This window comes from Octopus bimaculoides, chromosome 29 (assembly GCF_046866305.1).
Source record: "Octopus bimaculoides isolate indiv1 chromosome 29, ASM4686630v1, whole genome shotgun sequence".
NCBI lineage: Eukaryota > Metazoa > Mollusca > Cephalopoda > Octopoda > Octopodidae > Octopus > Octopus bimaculoides.
In genome coordinates this window covers 6212783-6220282 of record NC_142956.1, presented here as the reverse complement: position 1 = coordinate 6220282, position 7500 = coordinate 6212783, and positions in this window count along the sequence as shown.

Below are 7500 nucleotides of genomic sequence, written 5' to 3'. Positions count from 1 at the left end.
ACAATAAATACGAAGATAACCTCAATCATAAATTACCTAACGATAGCAACAAGCTTAACATTCTTTCACGAAATAAGGGAAATAACCGTCAAATAAAACCTTGTCTCAACGATAATGATAAACTAAGACTATTTATAAACAATACCGGAAAACATTCTAAACCAGAACCTAATAAATATGTCTGGGTAATTCTTCCTTTTAGTAAAAGTGTAAAATCAAACTTGGTATCCCAGTTCCAAAACACTATAAATAAGAACTTTCCTAAACATTCTCATTACTCCAAAGTCATAAACACACACAAGGTTAGAATCGGTTTCTCTAACATGAAGAACATTTCACAGATAATATCTGCACACAATATGAGGCTTTTGCATCCACTAGAGAGTTCAAACAATAATAACATTGAACCAAACATTATTAACCCTTACCAAAATAACAATAATAACACTAATAATAATAATATAGGGAACAATAATAATAACACGACACATAATAGTAATAGTCACAACAACAAAATCATTATTTCAGAAGAATTAGCTTTTTAAGTGAAAATGCGAAACTCAGAAACACTATCTACCAATCCCAAGTTAGTACTCCCACAAATACTCACCTTTATGTAGGATCTTCCTCTACACCATTATCCACTAGAATTTCTAACCATTTTTCATCCTTTAGAGATAGAAGCAAACGTAATACCACGAGCCTTAGCAAACTAATTTGGGATCTTAAAGATAATAACATTAAATTTAAACTAGACTGGCTTATTCTTTCTATTTCTAAGCCATATGAAAAGGGTGGAAAATTTTGCTATGTTTGTGTTACAGAACTCCTCTTTATTTTATTTTCAAAGAATAATCTGGTAAATACTTTCATAGAACATTCTTACAGATGTAAACACTGGCAAAACATACATTTTCAGCATTTAAATAACAGTCACTGTTTTTATAAAGCGCTATCATATTTACCCGTAATAAGTAAATTCTTCAAATAGTTCTAATAAAACATATTTTTATTTCCCTCAAAGTTCAGAAGATTAAAATTATTTACGATTCAAATTATTTATCTAAACTTTCGTAATTTATTAACCTAAATTAGAGCATATTTTAAATCTTGATAAACTCTTCTAACAACCAAAACATACAAAATTGATGTACGTATGAATACACCGGTATGGGTGTTTATATATACGCGTGTATCTGTGAGAGAAAATGTGTATGTGTGTGTCTGTGTATACATATTCAGGGCTTTGTATAAACTAGAGGTGTTTCTATTGATTTTTTTGTGTACATATACGCATTATCATTTATATTTTTACTTTTACCCTTGTTTTTACTCTTATTAATATTATTTTTAAAAAATATATCAATATGCATTTACGTATGATTTTTTGGATGTATGGACATTTTTGTGTACACACGTATTTAATTATACGTACGTTTATTTATATATTCATATATGAGTGTACTTGTGAATAAGTATGGGAGCGTATTTGTGTAGATGTATTTTTTATATAAAAAAAATATGTCTATATTTAGATGTATATGTGTGTGTGTGTAAATATACATGTGTGTATATGATTGTGTATACAAGTTTATGTGAGTGTGTATGTCCACATGTGCATGTGTATGTATGTATGTATATGTATGTATGTATATGTATATATATGTATGTATGTGTCTGTGTATATATATATATATATATATATATATATATATATATATATATATATATATATATATGTATATTTATATATATATAGATATGGGTGTGTGAGTGTGTCTGTGTGTATGTATGTATATATATATATATATATATATACTTGTGTGGGTGTGTGTACGTATGTTTGTAAGTGTATATATGTGTGTATATGTATACATATCTATGTATATGTATGTATATATAATTGTGTATGTATTTGTATAAATCCATATATATGCGTTATTAGGTGATGTATGTGTGTATATATATCTGTATGTATGTGTGTGTATATATGTAGGAATAAAGTATGCAATTATAACATGCGTTTTCTCCATTCCTAAAATTTTTAAATATACTCAAATACCCAAAATTTCAAGGACTTCATGCCTTAAAAACAGGAACAACACCGCAGTTATTTTGTGTTCTTTGCTACATTGGTTTCTATTAACCCATTTATTCTATCCGAAGAATTTTTATTCATTAAGATAGAAGAAATACATATAATTAAATATATATATATATATATATATATATATATATATATACACATAGTTTGTGTGTGGATGTAGTGCAAAATATGTGTATAATGACCTGAATGAGATATAAAACATTGTATATTACCTCTTGCACTCATAGGGTAAGTTTCATTGGTTATAACAGTAATTCCATGTAGTTAAGGAACATGTGACGAATATAATGTTGCTCACAAATGCATATAAGTAATATTCGTTGTTGCTGAATTAACACCAACGATACGTACAATAACCTTATGTACAATATCTGTTTTTCAAACAACACTATATTCATTAGATAATTGTAAATATCTAGTCGTTATGTACAATGTACAAAGACTGGCTGGATTAGTTACAATTCCATGTTGGGGTTTTATCTGCGGCTGAGTATCCTTATTAACTCTGAAGCGAGACGCAGCTTATAAACCATCTACTAGTAAAGGTTAGAGAATATATGCCTGACGAATTTGCATATAGTGTGTCTTCCTGGAAGCTAATTTACACAGACATTACATGTTGCATAATCTAATTGCGGTCTCACTAATTAGAGCTCTTCAACCATGGAAGTTTCTAAGGAGCATGAGTTTTAAAAAGGGAACTCTGCAGCTGAAGTGACTGGAAATATTCACTTAGCTGATGGAGAAGAGTGCCTCAATGAAGGAACTTGCATAAGGCGGTTTGTAAAATTTGGTAACACCAAACAACAATGATAATTCAAGGGCACGGCACTCTGAGATGGATCTGACTCGACGGTGGCTTTCAATTCGTCATTATCTACCTTTGTTTCTGGTCGACTTTGACCTCAGAAAGTTCTGGTAACTTTGTGAGTTCAAAGTTACCAGAACGAGATTTTGCAAACCAATTTGATACTGCAAACCAATTTGATACTGTCTGCTGTGTAATAACATTAGAATGAAATACTCCATTAATATTCCGAGCTGTCTGTTCTGCTGTATTTCCAAGAAAGAACTCGCATTTCAAAACTGTACGAATTTCCGACTTATCCACCTCTAAACAAACGTAACAAAGACCTATTTATAAATAGTTTATAAAGCGCAAAATGAGTTAGAATAAAGAAATAGATGTGTCCGCTTACTAACAAAACATAAAGATAGTCAAAATATGATCATGGCGCAAAATGAGCAGCTGTCAAATTTTGCCATATACCTTACTACAAATTTCATACATGACGGCCTAATAACTACTATATTATTTAATACTTTTCTGAATAAACAAACTATAAACTGACTCTACTCAAACACGAGATAGCGCTTCCTGTCCCTTCTCTCTTTGTCTTTTATCATCCTTACTCTCTGGTCACAAATTTGCCCTGAAATATTTCTTCATTCACTCATAAGCGTGACAGGATTTTGGAATTTTCTCCTCATCCATGGCGTTACCCGCAGACATCAACCACATAGATCTGACCAATCTGTAAGAATTCTACAAACTAATGGATATTGCCCTGCTGTATTTAAACAGTTTATGAAAGAAAATAGAAACTGAAGTTCTTACTTGGAACAAAGATAAAATATTACTGTGAGTATTAGACAGGCTAATGCTATTCCGCAGCCAATGTAAGATGTTATGTATAAGAGGCGGCTAATATTTCCTTTTACGGGTATCGCGTAGATTTCCTGAAACAGAAGCAAACAACAACGTATTAACTCCTCTTCCTATTCGTTCCTGTGTCGGTCAATAATTATATAAATTATGAGTGTATAAGATGTTGATGTAGACGTTAAAGACTACAGTAAACTGCATTAGAGACAATATATCAGCGGACCATCTTACATTGCATGTTAGATGAGTGGGTGTTGAAATCATTAATTCATAGACGTAAGCAGCCAAATTAAAGATAATTAGCAAGTTGTCATAATCTTACTAACCATTAATATGGCAAACCTTGTCAGATGGTTACAGGAACAAATCATTTTCTCTCCAGGTACATACACGGATGTATTACAGCCGTTTGTTGACCAATGGGGAACCTGTCCAGGAGATTCATCCCAATAAACACACTGTGGGTTGGCGGGATTCTGAAACAATTAAGTTTTCGTAATTTATACAAATTAATTTGTAATTAAAATATATGTAATGGATTTTTGCTAATTTCATTGACAAAACAAAATAGATAATGGCCAACATCATTTGACTGCTATTGGCGCTTTGAATCCAACATTACTGGTTGTGGCATAGTTTAATTGACCATTTCGTCACGTTTATAAATGTATGCATATTCTCATAATTTACACCCATCGCCATAAAATTGGAAGAATACATTGAATGGTGTAGTTGTAGAAATATTTAATGATATATAGGTTGATGAGATATTAATGGTTGAGATGTGTTTCATGATAGATTTACTGGGTCAGGGAGGGAATGAAAATAAACAACAACAACGTTCAGTAATTGAAACTTCAAAATAATTCACACTTAAAATACACCGACACAATCATTTCTACTCTTGGCACAAGGCACGAAATTTGGGGGTAGTGTGGGCAGTTGATTAGATCGACCACAGTACGCAACTGGTACTTAATTTATCGATCCGAAGAGATGAAAGGCAAAGTCGTTCTCGGTGGAATTTGAACCCAGAACATAAAGACAGACGAAATACCGCTAAGCATTTCGCCCGGCGTGCTAACGATTCTGCCAGCTCACCACCTTTACACCGACACAACCAATGAAGTTAAAACGGAGACATATAAAAGTATTATGGTGGTGATCAGAAAATAGAACACAAGCGACTTGAAGCATATCTCGGAATAAGGAATACCTCCATCGTCACACAACGTTTACATTATAATCATACAAGTTACAGCTAGAAGAAAAAGTACAACAGTCACTACTACTATTACTACTACTACTACTACTACTACTACTACTACTACTGCTGCTGCTGCTGCTGCTGCTGAAGCTACTGCTACTGCTGATGCTACTGCTACTGCTGCGGTTGCTGCTGCGGTTGCTACCGCTGCTACTAGCACCGTGTTTCTTTCGAGAGGAATGAGATATGGCTTTGAAATGAAATATTAACAACAAAGGTCATAATGAACACATAGCTGTTACCTGTTCTTTTAAGTTGACCGATATGGTAACTGGTTCATCAAGGTCCATTATTGGAGTGTTAGGAATAGTTGCAGCAGTGATATTACTGATAATTGTAGTATTTACTTTGGTACTGGAATTTTGTTTTACCTGAAAATAGAAGTCATTAAATAAACTAATGTATTCAAGTGAAGTGTTTAATATGTGATGGTATCAAAACATTCTAGGACTAGTTGTGTAGTGCACCAACAGATGGCAGCACACGGTTGCGTGCGCAGTGAGGGTGAGTTACGACCTTCATGATTTACGGTGCTGAGTGACATTGCTATGTTTTTTCCGCTAGTTGTGACATTTTTGTTTTTGTGATTACGCATTTGCCTTAGTTTGCGATATTGTCATGGACAGAAAGAAAGAACTAACATGCATTAAACTTGCGACGTCTTTTACAGAGACATTGAGCTTAATTTGGCAAGTTCACGGGGACGAGGCAACGGGTCATATGCAGTGTTTCGAGTGCCATGTGCGCTTTAAAATCAAGAGAAACTCCCTGTAAGACGATGAGAGCTCAGAAAGACCTTTCACGAGCGTTAACCCCCTGGAAATGTGGCACTGTGTATCAAAAATTCATCCCCCAGGGCCTGACCGTCAATCGAAAGTTCTACTTCGACGTTTTGAAGTGTTTGGAAGAGGACTTTCGGTGAAAGTGACTGGATTTGTGGAGCGCGAAGAATTGAATTCTTCACGAAGACAGTGCACCCTGTCACCGAGCTCTCCTCCCTTCTAAGTTACTTGCTAAAACCAACATGGTATGGCTCCTACACTCGCCCAGTTCGCCAGATTCAGCACCTGCGAACTGCCACCTCTTCCCAAAGATGAAAGTGTAGCTGAAACGTCGCCGTTTTGAACACCGTTGTTAAGATCTATAGCAAGTAGCAGAAGATCCTCGACCCTTGTATTGCTGTGCAGGGTGAATATTTCGAAGGAGAGGATGTTAACACTTTTGTAATTGCATAATCTTTCTCTATTAAAGGTAACTAGTCCTGAAAGCTTTTGAAACCACCCCGTACATTGTTAAAGCGCGAATTGAAGCCCTAGTATTGTTGTACTTAGACATCGTTATCTTATTCAGTCCAACAACGTAATACAATATATATTAGAATATATTACATGAGATCACACCTGAGTGTTGCACTCACTCTAAGGAATGAATAATTTGTTTCATATTGCAATTGTCAACATAATGGTTGCTGGTATATCTCTCGGCAAATAGCGTGTTTTCTCACTGCATAGCACATTGTGCAATTGATTTTTACCATAACCTCTTGCTGACAGAAACTATTGTCAGAGGAATTTGATAGTTGGAACTGTTCAAGACCCTGATTATAAGTATCCAGTCAGCTAATTCGGATGTTAGTAATCCACTTACAAATTTGTAAGCGGATCAGTCAAAAATGACAAGATTTCTTCTGAAATTAAAATTGCGAATATCTTTCTGTTATCTACCTTCCAACGATGGAGATCTCTATCTCTGTGAGAAGCTACCTCTTTCCTCAAGGGTAAGAATATTCAAATATATATATACATATACATATACATATATATATATATATATATATATATATATATATATATATATATATATATATATATATATATATATATATCATGAATATATAGGGATTGACAGTAACCTGCTTCTCCAACATACTGAGAATTCAGAAATAGCAGTCAAAGAACTACTGATTTCAAAACTACAAATTATTACTCCAGATTGATAGCGATATTTTTGATACACACAGAATAAAAAACAGTAGAGAAGAGTAAAAAAACCACCTGCCTTTAGTTAATTTAGTACGATCGTTTCACAGTTAAGAGTAAAGAATACTCTATTCTGTTTTTTACCGAAAAGGTTTTTTCATACTGAGCTACCCGGCAAAATTGTTAATTATTAATTGTATTACTAATTGACGATTCCCTGCCCTGCATATCTATATTTTAATAATACCTCTAAGGTGAATAATTAAACCGCAAGAAGTTCGTACGGGTCTCTTTTCTATGCGGGACTATTTATGATGCACACTGAATTGAATTCATTAGGGCGAGGGATTTTGAACTCACTGTCCGATAAATTTCTTAACGTCTTCCTCACGTGGTATTGATGTTCACATGGTCAAAATTAACGTGAGTTATTTTAGCCCCAGGAGGACATCTCCTCCTGGGGCTAAAAGCAACAGTAACA